General features: G+C 37.3%; 1 long non-coding RNA gene across 1 annotated transcript in view; it reads left to right on the top strand.

The window, feature by feature from the left end:
• LOC120323994 overlaps positions 1-13,386 on the top strand; it is a 38,833-nt gene extending 25,447 nt beyond the window's left edge. The window contains exons 3-5 of the long non-coding RNA XR_005564981.1: positions 6,508-6,571; positions 12,582-12,698; positions 12,785-13,386. This is a non-coding gene — a long non-coding RNA (uncharacterized LOC120323994). The remainder of the gene's footprint in view (positions 1-6,507; positions 6,572-12,581; positions 12,699-12,784) is intronic.
• Positions 13,387-25,056: the final 11,670 nt, after the last annotated feature.

Here is a 25,056-nt window from a genome sequence, read left to right as displayed (position 1 = left end):
AAAAAGGCTGCTTAAGGAAATTTTTCTTTATAAGCAACAAAAGGAAAACAATTTTTAATTTTCAGAATTCCGTCTTCTTTTCACACTATCACTCATCATATTAGCATTAAGGAAGTTCAGACCACAATTCAGATGTCTTGAGTTCAAGCACTGCTGCCCAATGGTTGTTTTCTGATTGTAAGTCTGCAGGGGCTCTTCACATGTTCTGTGAACCTGTTACTAAAATACTGTCCATTCTCACCTTTCACCTCACACTTCTACTCACTTTCTTATCCTGGGAAGGAAAAAGGTACTGTTATGTCAGTGAAAATGTGGTACATTTGTACCATACTCTGTTATTCTCGCCTTCAAAAGTGGATTCATGCTGCTAAAGTAAAGTACCAAAGTGGAGTGTTAATAAAACAGACACCTCTTTAGTTAAACTGAAGTCTGAAGAGTCAGTCATTGTTACTGTGTGTGTGGTGTGCTTATAATTGGTTGAAGTACAGATAAATTTTTACATTTGTCCTCATTAACTACACATTGACTTGTAGCTGCGTCCTGGTCAGCTTTCATGGGGCCATGGTAAATTCTGTACCTAAAAGTTTGTCTAGATATTTTAATGCTCTTTGTACCCACACTTGAGATTTTATATCACATAGCACAACTAATGTCTGAAGTTTAAATAAAAATATGGTAGAACCTAATGTATTATCTGTTTTTCTTGTAGGCATGGAAGTCTTTATTTGGTAGGACAGTGAAATGACACTTAGGAGACTGAAGTAAAATCTTTGCTTTTTGTACAAAGTCTTCTCTGACTTTTGATAAGTTACTTACAGAATGGTCCACAAAAAAAGAGGTGTAGATTGTGCATTATCTATAAGTCTTGTCTGATATTTAGCCATCCAGGGGGGGTTCTAGAGGAGAGAAATAGTCACAGGGAGCAGATAATGAGATTTCTCAACAGGATGCCCAAATCACCAATCTATAGGAGCTAAAAACACGTTTGTTTGCCTTATCTTTGGAAATCACAGTGTATTTAGAACTGCTCAGTCCCTCACTCTAAGGTTTTAGAGCAGCTAGTATCACTGGGCAATCAACGAAGGGGCCTCATGTAACTATTGCAATAAAAAATAAAGAAAATGCTGATAATAGTAAGTTAGTGAAATCCAGGTATCTGCTTTTGTTTACTTCATCCTCAGAAAGTTTTAACATTAGATAACGAAGATAAAATTTCTACTACACATTGATATGGGGTACAGACCACTTTCTTCATGTTTCTTGTCAGTTTAGCGTCACAGACTCCTCCATACATTGTCTGTAAACCAGCAGTATCTCATAGGAAGAGAAAACAAAACCAAAACTCCCACTTTTAAAAAGGAAGCAGGGGAATCTATACAGAGAAAACATTGGCTGCAAGATTAGAAATACACTTATGCCCAGCAGCAGGGAAATAGAAATACAGTTCATTCTGTTCCCCTCTTAATAACTTATAATGCAATAATAAATATGTAACAGTAATAATAATATCAAGAATACACAGCTGAGTGAAAATAGTTTGAATAATTCAACTTCATTAGTGCAACCTTATTCAGTAAGGTGCTAAGCACTCTCTTCTCTCACATGGTGCATCTTGGAGCTTCAAGACCCATTGATTGACACGTGTTTCAAATGAGCCATTCCATTCTAAAATAATCTGAGAACTTGAATGAAAGTCGTTATGCAAGCTGCTTGAAGATAGACTCAATAGGAGGCATGTTAGCATGTTCAATTGGGGGCATTTTTCTTTTTTAATTATTTTTTAAAAAGAGAAGTATTCTACAATGTGCAGTAAATTGATAAAGGCAAGCAGGGCATTCATTGCAGGTCATTAAGCAAAGCAGGGAACTGTAAGCCTTTTGATCCACATACTTGGTTCTACTGAAAAATGAGATAAAAATAAAGTAAAAGTAAACCAATGAAAATTATTAACAAATTCATCTTTTTTAGAGAGGTGAATACCTTGGTTTCCTCTTACATTAAGTGGAGTCACTTTATATTGTCCACTGCACAGTATAATTCTCATGTAGGAAGAAAAGGTGAGGGTTTTCATTTCAGTTTTGCCATACAAATATATTGTGCAGCGTGGCCTGTATACTGTTGGTAAAGTTATATTAGTTGTGGGATGTTGAGTTGTGTTGTCTTCAGTGATTATAATGTTCACTCACAAAGTACATTGAAACTTTGTTAGTAAGAGCAAGGACATACTTGTGCTTTTAGGTAAACTCTAAAATATCCCATGACTCAATGGAGCTAGAGTTCATACTGAGTATCAAAACTAAAAGCTACTTTGAAAATAGAAGCAATGCTGAAAAATAATTTGCCATGTGTAATTACAAAGAACGATTAAAAAAGGTGATTTGAATAATATAGAGTGAAAAAGTAATGAAAATTTCAATTTTCAAGTAAAAATCTAGTCACCTGAAAAAAGTTAGTTCAATACTTTGACTTTTTTTCAGTCTGTGCTTTAATGTGTTTATTCATCTAAATTAATTTACATTTTAAAGCAAAAATTTGGCTTGAATTGAAATGAACTCCTTGTTTTGCAGTTGTTAGTACATAACATTGTGAGAATTTTTATCTTTTTTTCCCCAGCATTTTTATAAGGTGGGAAATTTCTTGAAACCAATTCTTTACTGGGAAAATAGAGGTTTCTATGAATCATAAAATAATAGAGTAATGGAATCACAGAATGGTTTGGGTTGGAAGGGACCTTAAAGATCATCTAATTCCAACCTCCCTGCCATGGGAATGTCCCTGCCATGGGCAGGGACACCTTCCACTAGACCAGGTTGCTCAAAGCCCCATCCAACCTGGCCTTGAACATTTCCAGGGCATCCACAACTTCTTTGGGCAACCTGTGCCAGTGTCTCAGCACCCTCACAGTTAAGAATTTCGTCCTGATATCTAATCTAAATCTACCCTTTTCAGCTTAAAGCATTGTCACTTTTCCTGTCACTACATGCCCTTGCATGAAGTCCCTCTCCAGCTTTCTTGTAGGCCCCTTTTAGGTACTGGAAGGCTGCTGTAAGGTCTCCCCAAAGGCTTCTCTTCCCCAGGCTGAAGCAGCACCTAAAGGTGAAAAAAATGTTTCTTTGAAAACTGTCTTTCTAGCCATAGCCTAAAGCACACAGGATAGACACAGGAAGATTCTCTGGTCCTCTGGAAGAGAAAGGAAAAAGCTCTTTTCCTTCTATAAGCAAATACTTTGCCCACTGTAAAGTGCTAGGCCATGAACTGGTTTTCCTAGCCAACTTCTACCAAAGTTTCTAATGCTGAGAAAGAAGTATTAGCCTAAGTTTAATGGGAAGGGAGGATAACTGAGAAAGCAACCATTTAGCCTGCTAATGGTCACCACTGAATGTTGCAAACAAAACCAATCCCCCTCCTATCAAAGTGCATAAAAATCTTTTGCATCTATGCAATGCTTTTAATATGGATAAATATAAGGATTCTTCTGAGTTACCTTGCATAATTACTTTTTTTTAGGATTCATATCCCTAGCAGTTAAATATATGTATGCAAGAAATCTTTTAGGTTTAGTGCCAAGTCTCTAGAAATCACATTTCTCATTCTACTTGTCTACTTCAGCCTTCAGTTCCCCTCGGAACTTCCCTCTCTCTACCTAAACTGAGCTCAGCTTATTCTTTCTTCTGGCCTGTTTGGAGGGGTCAATGTTTCTAGGTACCTCCTTCACCTGAGGGAAGACTTTCCATATATTGGAGGAGGTTACCTAACTCCAAATTTCTCTTCATTTTATTAAAATGTTGATCATATTTCATACACTCTTAAAAAAGAAAAGAAGTTCCTTTTTTTTTTCCCCAAAGCTCTCATATTTCTATTCTGACAGTGGGGGAATAAGCATTGCTGTTTTGTAACCACCAAATCTAGTTACTCTAAATAACTTTTTGTTTGTTTATAAATGCATGTAGGAATAGACATATGAAGGCGATGTGAGACTGAGGTTGTAGTGAAACACTAGTGAAATTCTCTGTAGTCTTAAGTCTTCTCGCAGATTCCCCAACATTGGAGACTTCAGCCAAGGGCTGCAAAAATATTTTTGGTTCTATAGGTAGCCAAGATCATAAAAGGATAAGATAACTTAAAATCACTACATGCTTTTCTCTTCTTGTCCTATTGTCATCTGCATAACATTAAGTAGAGACGGTGTCCCCACAGGCATTTAACCCATTATTCAGAGTCTTGCAAAGCATATACATGGAGTACCATGTAGATAATCAGCACAGCATTATATAATCATGTAATATTTAAAGTGAACAAAGAAATTATTTTATCTCATCATATGTTTGGAATTTTTTTATTCATTGTGGAATTCTTTAGATTTTAAATGTACTGTGCTTTGCATGTAATTACTCTATCGAATATAAACACTGAAAACCATTTGCTGATTTGTTCTGAACTATGAAATAGTTAATGCTATTTTTTCAAAATTGAGTAAAAAAATAAAACCAATTCCTTAAGAACCCTATATAGCAAGCAATCTCTGTGTGAAAGCTAATAAAAAGCTTTAATGTTTGGACTGTCAGCTTCTATGGTGTCACACGCACTTCTATTGTACAGAAGCCAGAACTGGAGTTTTAACTTAAGCATTAACTCAAATGGATATTAATCTATTGGGTGCTATTTGGAAAGCAAGCTGGGGGGTGGAAGACAAGAACACAAGTGCATATCCACAGGGCAAACCACTACTATACTTATTAGACTTATACTCTTTGACCTTGTACGTAAAGATGTGAAATGAAGCTTGGCATAAGAGATGCAATATGATTTGCAAAAGCTGAATGAACAAGAAAGACCTAAAGTAAAAAAAACCCTAAACAAACCCAACTCCACAAAAAAACCCCACAAAAAACCACCAAAAAACCAAATCCAAGGAAACAACCCACAACAAGTATTTTTGGATTAAAAATGAGCAACTGCACTGTTGGGTTGTAATTTGTTTCTATAGTTCCAAAGGTGGACATTGTTGTTACAGTGACTCCTGTTTACACAGGATACACTTATTTTCTAAACCATAGGTTAAAGAAATGATTTGGATTCAGTTTTTATTCCATTAAGTCACAGGATCTTTTTATGTCTTGCTGTGTGATTCTGGATTTCAGAAAAAATTTGCACAAAGAAAAGGTTGGTGGTTTTTAGCTTCATGAAAATAGAGCACAGTATATAATCATGTATTACCCAAGACATTTTGGAGTTAAGTATCCTTCAACAGATGCATGGCAAGGCAGTAACATGAAGATCTGGGAACATCTTGAAAGATCTTGACGTTAATAGCACAGCTTTTGCAGCTGTTTTTTAGTGGTCATCAATGTCTTGTCTGTTCTTCAGCTATACAGCTAAAGACTTACGTCACCAATGCTCATGTCTTTTTCCTGTCCTCATCTCTGTTTGAGGTGTCCAAAGGCATTTGTGACAGAAAAACACTTTACTTTCTTCCCTTCTCTCCCCCAAGATTATCTGAAAAATAGATCTAAAAAATTTATCTTACGTTACCCCCCCCAAAAAAAAAAATAAAAAAGAACTATAGCGTTATATCAGTTAAATCTTAGCTTGCAAAGATCAGCTTAGGATTTTGGACCCATTAAGCAGGTCTATTGACTTCTCTGTAGAAGTTGCAGCCCATTAATCTAACTATTCCAGATGCTGACAGTTAAGTAATCCCTGTCTTTGCCAAATACAGCATTTGTTGTTTGTTTTTTTTAAATACTCTGAAACTGTTTGGGTACAATGCCCTTCCTGTTAAAAAATGGACACACCTTTTCTTTAGGCTTTTTTTTACTGATGAAAAGACTTTAATTTCCCAGCCCCAAACTCATTCTGGCTGGTGTCACAGACATTAGACTGAGAGAATCCAGGTTTTTTTAACCTCTAAATGAGTAAAAAGTTAAGCTGGATGAAACAGCTTTTCCTTCTCTGACCTGCCAAGGGCTGAGCAACTGAACTACGGTAAACTCCCAGGTTTGAACGCCAATGTTTAAATAGCATCAAGTCATAGAGAATTACTTTATAAAGACATTAGGTCCTTTTAGGTAAACCCAGGTAATATTGTAGTTTGAAAAAAAAAAAGCAACTCACACAGTATTTTCTTCAGGAAGTCTTCTTAATTTACTCTGAATAGAGTTTTAGATCTAAAACCAAACTATCTGAAAAACTTCAGTAAAGTCTCAGTGAGAGTTTTGACAGTTAAATTTCATATCAAGCAGAGCTGTTGCCAGGAAATGTTATCTTTCCATCAGACCAACAAATTCTGGGTGAAATCTTTGCATTTTTGGAGTGTGACTGAAAATGTTGACCCTATAATTTTTCACTGAAAAATAAAAATTTTCCCAGCAGTCTCTCTGTCATCTCCTGATGAATTGGAAAAATACTGTTACAACATTGACCTTATAAAGAGAAAAATGAGATAATCCTCCTATCCTCTCTAGCTCCAGAGTGTATAACACAGTCCCAATTTTGTCTCCATTTCAGATGGAAGTACTTGCACTGATGAACTGGGGAGCTGGAGCTCATGCAATGAACCCTGATCCTCATGGTGAGAATCCTCATATCACCCCAAGACAAACTTGCAGTACTAGGTGTAAAATGCTGGTTGTGCCACTCCTCCTAAGGGCTAGAAAGTGGTCCCATCACCTCCTCATGTCACAGTATTGACCTGTTTGAAAGTGCGTGGAACCTGAATGAGCCATCAGATACAACCATGGCAGAAGAAGGTGACCATGGAGAGGGACATCGTGGCGTGAAAAGAGCCTGCAAATGATCCTTGGGCTACCTCTCTGAGTCAGGGAGGGCACAGAGTCTCTCTAGGTCATCCTGAGTAATCAAAGGATGGTTCCATTCTCACAAGGAGGAAAATTCTCACCTGGTAACAGAGTTTTTGTAGCTAACTAGTTTTTAGAGCTTGTAAACCGACAGGCTTATGATAGGTATGGGGAAAATCATATGTCTCCCAAAAAAGGATAGTCTACACTTTTCCAGTTTCAACCTAGTGAATTCTTTGTTTCCCCCCTGTATTTAACGCTGAATATTAAAGGATAAGACTGTTAGAAATAACCAATGGAAAATGAAATGAGGGACAAAAAGCTTCTAATGGAAAATAATAGCAATAAATGTTTCATGTCAAAGACATTAAACCGTAACACAAAAAAAAATATAGTAAAACAGTACAAGCACTGTTCCTACAAGAGCAGAAAAATTAAGTGGTGCAGATATTCATCTATAGCCAGTGTTTTTTATTAGAACATGTGGTTTGTATAATATCTGCACAAAAATAACATTACAGAATTATAATCATTATGTAAAACATGCAGACATGGCTTAGGAAGGTTAAATATTCTGAGTGGAAATCAAATAATTTCTGATACCAGGGGAAAAAAGCGATTTTGTAGTCCTTCCTGAAACCTGTGATACAAGGACTGTAATTTGTTCACCACATGCAGTTTTGCATACAGAATCAGTACACTAAAAGAATTTTGAGCCCCTTGATTGTAAGCAGAAAGCAAAATGGAATGAATGAAAAGTCAGATCCTGTGGCAATATTCTGATGTATTACACCTATATGCAGTTAGGGAAAATTATATAATTGAAATTAAGTGATCTGAAGAAAGGAAAAAAGAACAATTGGAAAGCTTTTACATCAGAAAGCAAATTCTCAGAAGGAGTTAATGTCTTTTTTTTTCAGAAACAAAACAAAACAACCCCCCAAAAGCAGAGGATGTAGGTCACAAAGAATGAGCAATCAAGTAGGTTGTGCAGGAGCATCTGAAAAGCACCTAAGGTGCACTGTAAAGATCTCTACATACTGTGTTATGAAAAATTCAGTCAGAAGACCAGAAAGCAAAACAAAACAAAACATGTACAACAACCGCCCACCATTTCTGAAAATCTATGGAAATAATGAAGGTGAGAATCTAAAAGAGTATTTTGGCATTAAAAGAGAAACAGAAATTTTGGCAGATTTTTGATTTGGTGGATACTACCGAACTCAGTGGGAAGAACATACACTAGAAGGAGGGCTCAATCCCTGGTTTTATCACCCTGGTGGTAAAACCTGAAGACCTGACCTAGTCAAAGGAGTATTTTTATTATGACCTCAACAGAAGATGAGTACCACGCCCCAGCACTTTGACATCATTGCAGTAAAATACAGTGTATTGAACCAAAAGTCTTAAAATACTACTTTTATGTCATGCTCACTACCCAGAAATAAATATCATTAATATTCCCAGGACAGTTATAAAATACTTTCACTGCAACATTTACTAGAATACTGACAGAAGCCCAGATGGAGACAATGTCAGATCTTTCATTCCCTTGTCCTCATGTAGACTTAGAAGGATGTGAAGGAAATTGGCTTTCTCTCCTTTCTCCTTGTGAGAAGCTTGGCAGGCTCTGGATCAAAGTATATTAATGATTATTTTCAGTTAATATGATATATGAAAAATAAATATGGAACAGCATGTTTTGCTAGATCTGAAGTACCTGAAATGAAAACCTGTGCCATTTGCAGGAAGTCTGAAACAACCCTGATCAAAAAAAAAAAGAAAAAAACCCAACTTTTAGTCATGCACTGAAGTATTGATTCAGCACAGTGTTGACACACTCTGAAGCCTTTTTCTTAACACAGGAAAAGTAAAGCACAAGCTTACAGATAGATTTAAAAAAGATAGTAAATGGAGACCTGAATACTCAATCCAAACTGTGCAGGAGTGACAAACCCATTGCAAGCCAGCCTAACACACTAGGTACCATAGCACATCATCGTAAATGAGCAAGGATGTGATCTGCTGAGAAAATAATGTTTCTGTGGCTTGTACTCATCACTCTTTTGAGACTGTCAGTATTTCCTTCTTTGAATCTGCCCTGTACATCACCCTTTAAAATAAAACTCCCACAAGCAAAGGACAAGGGCCTAAGAACAAGATCAGGCATTCAAAATAGGACAACCACTACAAAGAGAAAACCCAGAGCTACAGTGGTGTTCCATGAGGCAGGAAATTTACTAACGGCAATAACCTGGTGCTCCCTTGTTTCATAGCATTCACCCTCTGTTCTTAAATACCCCTCTGCAGAAAAATACGCAGTACACTTTCTCCTTTAAATGTTCCCTTTTGTGTAGACTGTCCATTCTTACCACACTTTCAGAACATTTTGGGGGTTTTATTTTTAGTCCGTACACTCTCCAGTTCTAGGCTGTGTAGATAAATTCTTCTGTTCCTCTCTCACTGTATGTATTAGCTTCAGTTTAATATGATTAGTCTAAAGAGACACTTGCAGTATTGCTGGCTGGCAGAGTGGAAAATACCTTTTATGGCCTAATGCACCAATGTGTACATAACCCTTTACCCTTATGCTTCTTGTTTGTTACTTTTTATAGTTATTTGTGTGATTATATAATTAGCTGACCTAGTTTATTATGTTTGCTCCCTCATTTTCTCCTGGATCTGAACAAGATCATAAATAACAGTGAAAGAAAAGAAGCAATCATTTCCATATAGAGTGACTCAAAATTTTCCCTTTGATAGATTTTTGTGAAGAAGGTCTTGTAGGAGAAAAGAAATTCTGATATGAGATTTAAGTCTTCATTTGATGGAGAGTGGATATTTCCCCTCTTTTTTGGAAATTTTGACTTAAAAAGGAGAAAGTGGTATTTTAGTCCAGAGTAATTCACACATCATTTGAGCCATTGAGGAAAGTTGAAAGCTCTTAAAAACTCACATGACTGAGGCTCTAATGTAGCAGTTAATGAAAAGCTATAGAGAATGCCACTGTTTACTAACAGTCATTTAGTTGGCTCCATTCGTACTTTACAGAAAAATAATTGTGATGGAAATTATACCATACATCTGAACATTTTTCCTTGTCAGCCAGTAAGTTTGATTATTTGTTATTTTTGCCACTAGTTATGTCTTGTGTGTCTGCTCAGCATGCAGTACTAGTTTGATCTGTAGGAACTACCACAGCATAAACGCCAACCATAAAGAAGAATCTTTGAAATGGACAATTAGGAAGTAATCTGTCCTTGAGGAAATTAGCTCCCTAATTCTCTATTAGTGGTAGATGCTACCGACTGATCTAGAAATGTTTTCATTCCTTCAGCCTAAGCAAATCACTTTCCCATTCTACAGTCTTTCCACTGTGTTTGAAGCTAACATTATAAAATATAGCTGTTCTGGAAACAGAAGGCCTGTAAAATATAATGTGAAATTAGAATTTCACTGTATTTTTTGTATAACATTTTGCAAAATTATATTAATGTATCCTCTGTAAAGTATTTTATACCACTGAATTTTCTTCCCACAGAAAGGAAACCACATTTCACACTCTGCAGCTTTCTCAAATAATTGTTTTGGAAGTGAATTGTAAACTCTTACTAAAATTCTTCAGAAAGTTTATCTAAAGACCTTCTAACAAAACACTTAAAGTACTGGAAATATTTCTGCATTAAGTGCTAAATATTCACTTCAGAAGTCTCTCCTATGGAGAAAAAGTTCAGTTGCCACTTTTCTCAAAAGAAATTGATTCTTCCAGCATTGACTTGAAACAGAGGGAAAAAAGTAATTCCCCCATCCTCTCCAGATAATTTAACTAAGGAATGGCTCATTTTCCACTCCTACAGCTCTTTATAAAGCGCATACATTTATCAGGTTTTATCAAGCATAATTCTGCTATGGACCTGTAACTGCTGGATGTAGGTAGGCAAGTTTCATATCCAAACATCTGTTACCTGAAAAAGGAAATGAGATGAAAATCATTATGGAGCTGCAAGGAACAATGAACTTGCTTAAAAAGACAGAGCACAGGGCATAGGTTTCTGTAACTTCCTCGTCTGCTGGCAGTACTAAACCTAAGCTGCTCCTTATGGGAATACCAGCACTTTGAAGCTTGTGCCTCTATCATTGCAGGAGAACTAACTTAAGGCCCAACCTCTGTGCCAAGCAGAAAATAAAAACAAAAAGATCTTTGTCACATGTTTTATACACCATATCATACTTTAAAAAGTATTTTAAAAATGTTTAAAAAGACTTTGAATATTATGTAAGAAAAAGGTTACCTGGATTTAAATTTTCATGAGTAACTGCAAGACATATATTCTGAAGATCCCACATGTTTACCTGTAGACATCACATGACAGAAATGTGCTAAGAGTTATAAAGCAACTGATGGGAGAACCTTTAGATGCCCTACAACAAGACTAGAACGTAATTTTGTCAATAACACTGTAATGAGTCAAATATGCCTATGTAAAAAAACAACTTTCAAATACACTTTCAAAGTTCTCCTGTCTTCACTAGTTATGAGAACAATTTCGCTTTCACAGTTTTAGCTGTCTGATGGCTCTAGCAGGCCTCTAGTTATCAGTTTAAATTTTTGGAGCATTTCTAAAAGAGGGACTTCTGGAGCTATTACTTTAATACTACCCAATAAAAATGGAAGCCTAAAAATGTAAAATGCTAAGATAAGTACAACTTTCACTGAGCCTCATAAATTGTGAGTGTAGTGGCAGATAATATTTCACACTGTCACGCTGTTGTGCAATTGACGCTGATAAAACTGGTTTAGGAAAGCAAATTAAAGAAGTCAAAAGGAACCGAGAAAATACATCTAAGGAGATGGGAGTTCTTCTAATTGCATGAAATCTTCTCTTTCAGAAGCTGTTGTTATTGACAGCTTTGCCAGTCATTCCGTTAGCTGTAGATTGGAAAAAAAACCTTTGCAAACCTAGGGCAAATCAGCTTTGATCTCTGGGAGACCTGTAATGTAGGCTGGATGCAAGGGGAGAGGAAGAGCAGTGGGTGGAGCATGGTTGGCAGTACTTTCCTGCAAAAGCAGTGTAGCAATGTAACTGCTAAGCACAGAGCAAGTTTTCATGGACGAAGTGATGTCTTGTACCTGCAGTGTTTAGTGTATAAACAGCAGGTTTTTTACATTACAGGAATCTTAGAGGTTTTCCCAAGAGTTGTTTACAATGGTAAGCGTAAAAACCCTTTATTGGCTGTTCACCTGCCATCAGCACCATCATATGTACTTTTCCTTGTAAATATTAGAAGACATACCAGTATCAGACTTTGTGGAAGCTTTTTACACTAGGATTTCTAAATACTGACATATTTTAGTTTTACCAGTCTGGATTTTTTTTCCTTCTTTCCGTGTTTTCCCACATGTTTTCTCAGAAGTGTTTTTCTTCAGTACAGACTTTTTAAGCTTGTAGGAATGAGAAAATATCAAATATGAACTTCAGTGATTGGTTAACTAGGGGTCTGAAACTCATGGAAAATACTTAAGTTCAGAGAAGGTACTGTTTCAGATAAATGGCATGGCATTGCCCAAAAAGGGGGAATGATTGATTGAAATATGCCATCTGCTACATTGGACATATGCATGAAAAAGTTATAAAATAAAGCTGTGAGTTATAGAACAGTGAGTCCTAAGAGCCAGGGAATTAAATACAGAATCTTAATCCCACCTGAACTAAAGAAAAATAAAATTTAGCTTTATACCCTTTCTCCATCTTTGCTTCAGTTCCTTTTGTTTTCTTTCCGCAGGATACACCAGCTTGAAGTGTTCCCTTAGAATCATACCAACGACTTGATTCAGAGGCCTTTTAATACTGTTTCTGCTGCTGAGAAGAATTCACCTTAAACCACTCTCACTGTTGCACAGTTAGTTAGATTTTTTTAGTCTTTCTTTAATTGTTGTGGAATCTCATATGGCCACTGGGCTTAAATAGCTGATTTTTCTACTTTAGCCTAGGCTTTGGGCTCCCAGTACACTGTGCAGAAATTATAATTGCAAAATGTGTCCAGGTGAGTTCTTTTACAGCTCTAACCAATAGAAAATATAATTTCATGTAACTTCCTAAAACAAATCGTTGTTTAAAATTAGCAATGTCTATACTGAGAAACAAGTGAAAATGAAATTTAAAATCATCCGTGCATTTATTTAAGTTACTTACGTGGCTAGTTAAGCCCTTTCTGTCCCAGGCCCTAACTTGTGGAATTTGATTATTAGTCTCTTTCTTCTCCATGGCATTCTTTCCTTGATGTTTCCCTTCAACAACCTGATGTCAGCAAGAAAGTATATGATACATTAAACTTTTCTGGAGTTGTGACCTCTGAATCCATCTGGGAGGCCGAAGCACTCCTGGGAACTATCAACCATGCCCAAGGAGAGACATAACCCAACTATCACCTGCTCAAGAAAAATTCTGTATTTTCTAGGAGCAGTTTCAGGACTTTTATTCCATCTTGTTTATAAGTAGGGGATTGATTCACTAAGCTTTTCTATGAAAAATCAATTTGATGTATAATACTTTCCACATATTGCATTCTAATATTTTTAGAGGAAAGCTTCATGAGTCTCTGATGCATTATTTGCTGTCTTATTATCTTCTTAATATTATTACTACAGCAGTTTCAGCAGCAAGAGTTCATAGGAAATTCCCTGTCAGCTACTTTTAAAGTATAAGAAAAACAAACTAATGGTTGGAGGCAAATTGGGCTAAAATCTTTCAGGTCTGGGACACTGAGTTAAAGGCAAAATACAAGAAACTGTTGTTCCTCAGAGGGGCAGCCAAGGACTAGGAAGGTTAGAGGTGTGTGAAAAAGTTTAACTACTTGATTCTATGCCTGAACTCCCTTAAAAGCTCTTATCTCAACAGTACAGATGTATTATTAAAGCTTGTTGTTGTGTTTCATCAAATACTAGTACTTATGGCCTTTTCACAGTTCTTATATTGCCCCAAGCTCTTCCCTACTCTCCTTCCAGATATCTTGTTCGCAGTCTAGTCTGAACTTTGCTGGCTGCTCAGGGGCTGTGAGTACAAGGTGAAGTTAAGCCAGCATGCAGTCAAGTTCCAGAAACACCTTGTTCTGTTTTTAAGTGGTGTTTTGCAACTTGGCTGATTTGACTCAAGGAATTAACCTGCATGCTAAAGAGAACTTGAGCTAATGCTGCAGGGAAGATAGGTGCTAAGTAGACTTTTTGAAATTAGATGTGCCAGTCTGTAATAAGAACAAAAACGTTGCTGAAGATGAGCCAAAGGAGCTATGGTTACCTCTGCACCTGCAAAGATTGTGGGCAGCTGAATAGACACAGCACTGCTAGAGTTTAATTTTGAAGTCACTCTGTCACATAAACTACCTGCCAAAAATGTAGTGACATGCTTTGCATGAATCTCATCAGCAGAGAGGCACTCAATACAAATAGACTCAACAAAACGGATAGAATTGACCTTCAGTAGAAATAAATTGTGTGTGGATGTCCATGGATGCATGCATGTGATCAAACACACAGACATAAACTTACCGATTGCACAGTGCATATATTTTCTGCGTAACCCTCTTCAGCTTAAGAATTTAGCTTTCCTCACTGTAAAACACACTGAACTGACACAGTGTGCAGGTGTTTTGTTTCACTAGGGTAATTAGCTCTATTGGCAATACTGTTGGGCTTTAAAGGAGCATATGGAAGTGAGTAGGGGGGAGAATTTTTTAGGAAAGGTTCCATGCTGGCTAAGAGGTGTGGCAAATGGGATTTTTGAATTCTAAGAACCATCCATCTGATTCATTCCTTCCTGTTCAGGAGATATACCCAGCATTGTAAGAGTCCCCAGATGCTTATCAGTTCCAGGCTCTGATGTTTGTTGCTGCAACTACTTCTCTGGCAGCCTATTTTATTCTCTAATAACTCTGTGAACTGAAAGGACACTTGCTGATCTTCAGTACCTAATAGGCATGGACAAACAAGTTCAGTTAAGCAAGAACTGGCCAGGAGCCTTGTTCATCTTTAGATGTCAGGGCAATATCATTTGGGTTTGTAAAAGATTTAGGGAGCTCTCACCTTCATCTATGTTACTTGTTCTTTGTGCCATTCCTGTTGGGGTGTGCAGATGAATAGGCTCCCTATTGTTCATGGCATATATAACATTTATTGTAAGGTAGGAATATGTTCTTGATGTGAAGATCACTGAAAGAGACTCAGTTCTTTGCTTCTGCCTCTGCAGCCTGTTGACTTTTCTAAAACTATGTTGATTAGAGTAATATGAACTTCTGTGATCTGACAGTACATAAGATGGCAGCAACACAAACTATTCCTATAGAGACAAGTTCCAAGAAGGCCAAGAGAACTACTAATATTAATTAATTTCATTGCATTGCATCTCTCTTTCTAGGAGTGATTTATTATATCTATAAAAGTATTATGATCTTTCCTCCCATTATTTCAAAGCAAAATGCTTAAAGGGCTAATAAAATCAGTATTTAGCACACTTTTTATTTTGTAGTTCAAAACTTCAAGCTTAGCATGAAAACATTACCTCCAGAGAGTGAAAATAGCCTTACCCAGCAGCTTCAAATACAATTATCTGAGTCATTGTTTCTTTTATTCCTTGCAAAAAACCAAACTAAGGTAAAAGTCCTTTTGGCTGATAGACAAAAGGAAATTACAGCTGTCTGGAGTTCAAAAGAGTTGCAATAAAAGTTGAATTATGACAGAAGTATACTCTTTATTATTAAAATCTCAACAGTTCACGAATTAAACAACTTTCTTTGCATGTTTGATATTGCTTGTGTTTTCCTGGACACATGTATTTCTGCAATATAAGGTGCATTTCCCTATCTCTGCATACACAATTGTTTTATTTTTATCTCCTCTTACACTTACATTGTGACTTTTTGTAAGACTATACCAATTTACAGTAGATGAGAATTAGGTCCATTGAAATTACTCACTAGGACAGTGGACAATGTTAAATACAACTGTTCATGTATGCGTGTGTAGTCACACCATTTGTTAATAATTTGCTGAATGTATTGTGGAAAAACGTTACTCCATTCTCCTTAGAATATACTTTATTGACTGCCCTGGGTAAAATGCAGATTAAAAATATTTAAGAAACTACATACAAAGAATGAAGCAAGGATCTGCTGATAGTACCGCAATATTTATTTTTAATTGAACAAGTGCACTTGTTCACTTTTGAACAGGATCTCAAGATTAACAAGTTGTTCACATTTCATGCAAGGATATGTTCGCAACTGTGTTCATTCCAAAACTATTTTCATGTTTTAAATTATTCATTCTGGCCTGTAAAACAAGTGAATTAAGGGGATCTAATTCGCTGTACTTTGAATTTAGTTCTTGATCACATTTTCAGCAGTTTTTAAATGGTGGAGGCTGCCCAAGCCCCTGGCTGTGGTGCAGCTGCTCCAGCAATTGCTGTGCCCTTGTGAGGCTAAGGGCTGTGGAAACCACAATGCCAGATCAGGCCAGTAAACCAGCAAACTCAGTGAGCACTCTTCCACCTATCGGTACTGGATTTTACAAGAGAATTTTCAAACAATTTCAGCCAACAGCTGTTTAACTATCTGCTCAGAGGCTAAATAGCTCTTGCCACTTCAATATCTGCATGTACCTTGATGTGTGAGGAACTGATACGTAAAATTTTGAACTTAGAGCTCATCGTGTTTTAATTAGTCATAAGAGCACACTCTGTGCTTCAGATTCAAATACATGTTGTGCTAATTGGTTCCTTACAGCAGGAAAACAATATTTAGCTTAAAGTATGTCCACTAAAATGTTGCTGTCTTTTGATTCTATTGACATTCCCTTCATCCTTTTGTAGTGTTGTAAGAGTATTGTATCATGCTGTGCTGACTACCCTAAGTGTAGTCTCTCTGCCAGTTATATGTGTCACCTTCTCTAAGATTGTCTTTTCCCTGACTATTTGTCTTTCCCCTGAAGTAATGGTCCTAATCTTTGGAGTTTTTCTTGAAAGTGGTATCTTATCCCACAGCAAGCATCTGTTTTCACCCTCATCACATACCTCTGAGCTCCTGGGTTTCTGCCACATGCTTCCAGGTGTGGACCGATCAAAACCAAATACAGTGTGCAAGATGAGAACATTACTGATTCATGACTTTACTCCTTCCCATTCATGTATCTTACTGTACTCTTAGCTAAAGAACAATAATAATAACAAAATATTTTCTGCCCTTCGGCATAATTCAAAGCATACTAAATTTTTAAGTGGTGTCCCCTCTCCATTTTATTCCCACCAAACCTTTACATTTTAAAAGAAAATGTTTCACGTTTTCATCAGAGAAACTAATGTTTAATTTTTTTTTTTTTTACTTTCAACACCTTTCTGGAGATCTTTCTGGTTAAAATAAATTACCCTAGTTTGAATTTAACATTGTTGTTTAGAGACTAACCTAATACTTGACACTCTATTTGAATGTGTATTTTACAAATATATAATTTAAAACTGTGTAAAATTGTTTATTTTAAAATTTCTTTGTCTCTTTCTCACAGGCAATCCTGATTTGATGGAGTTTTTCAATAACTTCAGTTATTTTTTTCCCGGTCCTTGTTTGTTTTTTAAATTTCCAATCCATAATAAATCTTTGCAATTCACCCTTATGGCTTTGTATTCTAGGCATAGAAGAAAACAGACTTTTTTATCATATTCACAGGGGGGTTTTGACAAAAATTGGTCTTGAGGAAAAAAATTAGGCATGTTGCAAAATTAGATGTTGTTATCTCACTTCCATCTCACTTTAATGGGAATTAAATAACAGGGGATACCAGTATGCACTTAATCCTGAAACATTGTCTTGAAACTCTCATCGTTTCAGTGATCTTATCCCATATTCTTCTATGCACCTCCGTGCTAGAAATATCTTCTTAGTCTCATTGATACCAATCAATCTTTGATAGAGAATAAACAATGCTGGTAAACAAACACACATATATGAGGTACTTAGCTTTGGGGAATGTTGTGAAAAAATATGACTTTGATTTAACTGCCTTGCTCCTTTATTCATGTGCTAGACTATAGATATCAACATCCAAGAAGTTTCTTTACTACTAGGGGCTGTCAAAGCTTATATCCTGCCCTAAAGAAAGACAAAACAGCTATAATTTATTTGACCAACTATACAGACCTATTTTATTATTTAAAAAAATTAATTCTGGATCCAAGCAACAAAAAGTTGCTTTTTATGAAAGATGAGACTTGATTAGTTTTATCTGAGCACACATGACAGTGTAATTATTAGATAAAACAGTTCTTGCTATGACAATTTCCAGCAGACTGCAACCCTAAGCCGTCTTCTCTCAACTCATCCTTTAGAATATTTCTAGCAAGCTGATAGCCTGGTCTGCCCAGCCCAGTGATGACACTTCATAAACGTGTAACTTTTGAACAGTTTCGGCATGGAATATTGTTAGATACAGAGACATACTAGGGGTTTTAAAACCACTTGCTGTTTCTCATCATCTTCTTCTCTCATTTCTTATTGCTCTGAAACTATGCCTGCAGGCATGTGTGCATTTCAGCTAAATCTCTACCCTTGGGACCATGATCACTGGTCTCAAGTCCTAGTCTTCAGAGAAGTGGGAAAGCTTGGTCCAGAGGGAGCAGTCCCCTGAAGCAGCTGACAAGACCCCAGGGCTACTCCAGCACTTCTGATGTTGTGAGCCCAACAGCTTCAGCCTTCTTCACATGACCTTCAGTGCTTTAATGACACCAAACCAAAAGTCCAGCTCATCTTAGACAGTGTTAAATTTTATGTATGGCACCATGTTTTGGCCACCTGTAGCTTTACGGTCCAAATGCCCAGATAACTTCAGTTCATCTCAGTTGACTGCTATCCACCATCAGCATTCAGCCCCAAATTCAGACTTATACTTTCTGGATATGGAGCAAGTTGCTTGAACTTCTATGCCACTAGGTACCTACACAGCTATGTAGAAATAAAACAATATTACACAAAGGGGAGTATTTCTTTCAGAATATATTGCCTAAATCATCATTTGGTTTGATAGAATAAATAATGTTGGGATAAACAAAAAAAGTGGAAGAATGAGTGTGTCAGGGATACAGAATGCTGGAGACAGAAATTTTCCATGAACACAACTCATCAAATACAGAGAAATGTTGTAAAAGGTTTCCTGCCCAAACTAGGGAAACTGCAGTAGGCAGGCAGTGTTCAGCACACTGCCTGACAGAAATACATTACTATTTCTGTGAGCGTGTTTCTACTAAAGATTAAATGTAAGAGTTTCAAAACGTCATTAAATGCTAAGTTATTTTTTACTTTTAATGAGCTGTTGTAGCCTCAGAGCTGAGAGACTACATTCGTGCTAGACTTCCTCATTACATTTTCAGTAATAACTGATATTCCCAGTGCAATTTCCCGATGAAAACTGCTCCCAAGTCACCTGGTTCATGACGCTATTGTAAGAAGAAGGCATTAGAATGCATAAATTGTGTTTAATCATGGCTAAACCTAATGTTAGAACAACTGGGCTGGCAGCCACAACAGAAATGTCTGGATTTGAATTAAATATTTCAAGGGGCTCTATTTGGCATATATACCATGATAGCGAAACGCAGATTAGGCATCCAAATAGCTGGGGAGGAACAATGGTTATGTTTGATTCCCTGACTCATACATGGCCTTTTTTATGTATAAAAACAAGGGAATCTTTTAAAGAATTGTCACTCTAGAATTGCTGATTTTGTAACTAACTCTTTGCCTGAGGTCTGCATATTTCCAAAGCATGGCAACTGGCCAGGAACTCCAAGTTTAATTGGAGAAATTAGTTGGTAGCCTTTCCTAGCAACGGTGAGGCTACTCAGGACTCAAATTTTATATTTAGGTATTTGGATTTAAAACAGTTTGAGTGACCTGTGCTTCTTACTATGATTAATAAGTTGTTAATGCACTTCAGATCACTAAAAAAGTTAGACCCTTTCTGTTTGGAAAAAGCCAAGATCTACTAGACATAGAAACAATAGTTTGAATAAAACAAAAGGGAAGCTAAATTGTGCTTTTCATATTAAGAGTTTTGAACATGATGATGAAAAAGCTTTGTGCTAGCGAGCAGGGCAAACTCAGGAAAATCAGAAGAATTGGGTAAAACCAGAAAGCCTTTATTAGCTCTCGGGAAATTCCTGCTTTGGTTTAATGGCTGAACACTCTTAGGGGAATACAAGTATTGATCCTTTTTCTAGTGTCTACAGTGTCCTCTACTGTAATTAGTTCCGTTTATATCCAACAGACCCTGAAAGGCAGATCCAAAATGGAGCTCAATCTTGTATCTGAGCCATGCTATATGCCATTGGAAAACAAAACAAACCCAAAACATGAAAAAATTTAGCTCAAATGAACAGCTCTTTTGTGGTTGTCAAGAGTCTGTCATTACATAAATCATCTTTTCGTTTAATATAATGTAATTTTTTACACATAAGCAAAAACCTCTGAACAGCATTGTTTTTAGCAGAGAACAGACACTGATTATGAGGCAAAAAATTATGTGAGCACCCAAAACATTGATTCATTGCTTAAGCTGTCTTTTTAAACTGCTTATGAAAGTAGTGGGTAGTCTGTGGCCAGATGCCGCACATGGCCCATCAGAGTTAAGGAGGGCACTTTCCTTGCTCTGAGCTTTCTTAGATCTTCTTAATACTACAAAAATTTAAAAACTGCTTCTTAAGAAAGCCCCAAGTGCCTGAAATGATTTCCACAGTTGTACCTGTGTGATGATTTGGCATATCAGTCTAGGCATAATCCAAGGTTTTGGCCGATACTGCAAATCAATGCAAAAAAAATATAATGAACTTTCTTAACAGATACAAATTCACGACTTTGTATTACAGATACAAATTCTTTGACAACTTTTGGGTTAAAAATCAGTTGTAAAGCCTCAGTAACTGAAGAAAAACACATCAGGCAAGCTGACACCTACAAAAAGATTTCTTGAAAAGCCTTTTGCAGGGTGTGGCAGCTTGGGAGCGGCACATTCCCAGACACAGCAAAATGAAGCCATATGTGAGGTAGGTGAAATATAAACCTGGAAAGACACAGTGTCAGCTCTGAGGCAGAGAAAGAATTGGGTGGTTATGCTTTCAGAGGGAAATCTGAAGCTTGGATTTACATTTAGGGAGAAGTAAAGTTAGACTAAATAGCTGACCTAAGGAGTCTTGCAGTTTTGAAGGGAAGTTCTGAGACTCAGGAGAAAGACCCTGGGAGCTGTAGACCCAAAAGAGCACTCTGGTGCAAGGGGAGGAAGGCCTCTGGGAAGTTGTGGATAGGGGCATGTTTAGTGGTTATGTGTTTAAGAAGCAGGAAGGCCCAGCTCATCCTGCAAGAAATTTGCACACTTACTTTCATTAATATGTCACTGAAAAAATTGGATGGGAGAGTCTGAATACACAACCCTGACATTCTGGCTAGTTCCTTTAGCATCCAGAGAATACTGAAAGGAGACTGTCAGTTTTGTGCTAGTTTCTAAAGCTGCTAGGTGGGACTGCTGGTGCCAACTGGGGAGAAGAGGGTTTTGAGAGAGACCAAGTTTCCTTGAGCACCCTGCAGTTTGGGGGTCAGGCACAGGCAGGGGGTTGAGGTATGGGGGAGCCAGTCAGCAGTATCACACTCTGGGCTAGAGGATGACATCCATCCTGTTGGTATTGTGGGGACCTGACACAGGAGAAATTCTAAAGAAATAGGCCCACAAGCATAACAGTGAGTGTTGAAGATACAGCCATGGTTTATGCAGCACCAGCTGTGTGAATGTGATACCAGAATGGCCACCAGCCACATGTAAATGCAACACCTAGGATGGCTTCAGCCGTTGCCCTTACATTTGAACATGGGAAAGATGTTCAAATGCACAGCTGAGAGGGCAGCTACAGCATACTGCAAGAGCAGGTAAATGTAGAAGTAACCATATGGCAACTGTCTCTATGCAAGTCACATTTTCCACACTGCTAGAGATTTTAGATTTGAGACTCCCACTGACTCTAAAAGAGAAATAAATGGACCTTGCTCTGTTTTTTACAAACACTGCATTTTCCACAGCCATTTCACTTAACAGGCCAGTGGCGTCCCTCAGGTTTATATTTCTTACAGAGACATGTGATTTTCCACAAACAGGGCTGTGAGATACGAATGGGTATGAAGTGGACCCTTGCCTTTTGCAGCAACAGGTGTCAACATGGAGGTCTGGTTGATGGCCCCTTATTAGGTCCTCAAATAGTTTTAATGTGCATAATTAGATCCTATAATTTATAAGAGCTGCTGAACTGTTCAAGTTTGTATGAAGCAGAAACACTGAGTTCTGTGGTGTTTGTAGTGAGTAGCATCCTAGGAAAAATATTGTTTGAAGTAATTTGCAGGGTGGCCCGTTGTGCTTAGAAGAGAGTATGAGGAACTGAATATTCCTGGTTTGGAGAAATGAGCAATAATATTCATTTCAGTACACTCTTGAAAGGGCTATGATGATTTAGAACAAGGTTTTCTTTAAGTGCTTTATTCTTCTAGTATCTTGCTAGTCACCATGCTGATATTCAGCAGGATAGAAATTATCAAACAAAAAAATAGTAACCTACAAGTATAGCCCCAGGCACAGCCCCATCCACTTCTGGGATGCCTGGGCACCAGGATCCACTTGAAGCTTGAATGAAAGCAATAGTTTATATTTGGTGTATACATATTAAGTTACACTGATTTAATATTTTACACCTTGCAGTTGACCTGGCAAATTTGGCATCTTTTTCTTCTCACCTAATATTTGTGGAAAGATTGTAATTCCTCAGAGTATGTCTTACTCAGATGATCATGTACGCCTTCTGCATGCAGCCCAGCAGACATGACCAGAGTGGTTTTGATCAGTTCTGTACAGCAAGATGAGAGACTACTGCTATATAATTGCTACTCCCCAAGGCTCATATTCAGATCTCAGCAATTCTCTTCCCAGTTTATTGAGCTGTATTTAAAACAAAAGGGGACACTGATCTTGCAATGAGCACTCATGGAAAAAACTTTGAGTGTTTTAAAAATATGGATGGCAATGAATTGGTTAGAATAAACTAGCATTGAAAATCAGTGCAAAGATGATGTCAACATGACAGAGGGAACTCACCACAGTCACTCTGTGTGTGTGTGTGTGTGTGTGTGTTCACACTAATTTGTCCCATTGCATCCACACAGCTTCAGTCAAGGACCTTTCAGCTGACACCCAGGTTTTATATTTAGCATTTGAGTGGAAGACCTGCTCTTTCCTGAAATACCTTTCCCATTTCACATGTTTTTATTTTAGAAGATACCGTCTCTTTGAAGGTAGACTGAATGGTAGACTTCTTTCTTAAGAAAAAAGTGATGCTGTAAAGGAGTAGAATGTGTCTGCAACTGTATTGATCCTTGAGAAAACATGGACAACATACACTTGATAACACTACAACTTATTTTTAATAAGGCTGACATATGTGAGGATTCTCAGGAGAACAACAAGGGGATTTTTTTTTCTTCAGGAATTCAGAAATGAAACTGAAAGGGCAGAGTACTTAGTAACACATTCTGTTGAACAAAATGCCTTAGAGTGTTGACAGATTGTCAGTACTAAGTTTTGCAACATTTGACTGAATTCTGTAGCGAGTTTATTCAAGTGATTTAGTGCAGTGCGAGCAAGTGCAATATGTGTTCCACCCATTCTGATTAAAACAAGGCAGAGCACTGGAAAAATGCCAGGAAAAAAAATTAGTAATCTTTTCCTGTCTTTTTTAGAAAGTTTCTACAAATACTTGCCTGCATCATGAATGATGGGACATGCTGAGAACAAAAAAGAAATTAGTAATTGAGCAGGCAGCATAAACCCCCCTCATTTGTATTTAGGATTTCACAGTATGAATATGTAGGAATAGCTGCTGACAAACAGTTCTCTTGGGGACTAGATACAGCATTGTTGTATTAGGTCAGCTAAGCAGGGCGATGGTTGTATGTCCATGTAAGGGTCTAGCAGGGCAAGCAATGGCAATGCTCTCCTTTGCCAAAAGAACTCGGCTAACTTTAGCAAAGATTGCAGTGTAACAGCATGAAAAATCCCCTCCAGCTGCACTAGTAAATAACAAAATGGAAAATGAAACCCTGTTAACAGCAACCTGATTCTGTTTCAGCTAACCAGATGATTTACTGGGTAGAAGTTAGAGGCTTTGTCAGTAGTTCAGTTAACAGACCTGATGCATGAGCATCCACTCAAATCACCAAGGTTAAAGTGGGCCTGTTGCAAAGAATGAGTGGTTAAGAGACAATGTTCGGGCTGCAGCTATATGACAACTGGCTTCTTAGAGCTAAATCACATACTATTAGTGCTGACCTACAATCTTTTGCCTTGTCAGTTGCTGGCAGAGTATCTTGATCTTGTTCTACCTATCCCTGACAAACACACTAGCTTCCTACCCTTATTTTCCTTTGGCAACCCCTATAAACTTTGATATGTCAATGGAATATTTTTCATTGACTGCTTATGAGAGATGAAAGCAGGTTTTTAGCTGAGCAAACAGTGCCCCACTTTGTTCTAAAGATTTCTCTACATCAGTGCTCTTACCATTCTGACAAGAAGAAGTATCATCCAGTAAGGATTTTGACACATATCACACTCTGTATATGTCTGGATGTTATTCACTTAAGATGTACAAAAACCTATTGAAAGGATCTTTTTATTAAGTGTAGAAAATAACATCTTTCTGCAATATTACTGTAGGTTGCAATACAAACAGGGTTTGGATTTGTTTTATTATTGTTTTACACTGCCACTGGTTGGAGGGAAGATTTTATGAAACTGTCACCATCCGAAATTGTCAGGGGAGCTAGGTTCAGGATATAATAACACATGTGTATTCAAGCAGGATGCTTCAGAGGCAGGATAGCTGGCTTGTGCAACATACTACAAAACTCAGCTGCTAAACCTGTCTTGATGACCCAGGCAAAGCTGTGGTTTTGTGGGGGAAATGTGAAAGTGGAAAATACTTAGCACTGGGGCCCACATAGCACATGTTCAGGTTAGAGCTGAACCCAAGATAAAAAGCCCTGATGAGAAGCAGACCTATTTTTGGGGATACAACACTGTATTGATGCAGTTGTAGTGTTTTACTAAACCAGTACCACTACATCAGGGATCACTAGCACATTAATTCACCAGCAAGTGCATAGAGCTGTCCTGAGTTCATTTACATAG

Source organism: Pipra filicauda, unplaced genomic scaffold (assembly GCF_003945595.2).
Source record: "Pipra filicauda isolate LSUMZ 115617 unplaced genomic scaffold, ASM394559v2 scaffold39_size4671491_pilon, whole genome shotgun sequence".
Taxonomy (NCBI): domain Eukaryota; kingdom Metazoa; phylum Chordata; class Aves; order Passeriformes; family Pipridae; genus Pipra; species Pipra filicauda.
This window is presented reverse-complemented; position numbering and strand designations above follow the sequence as displayed.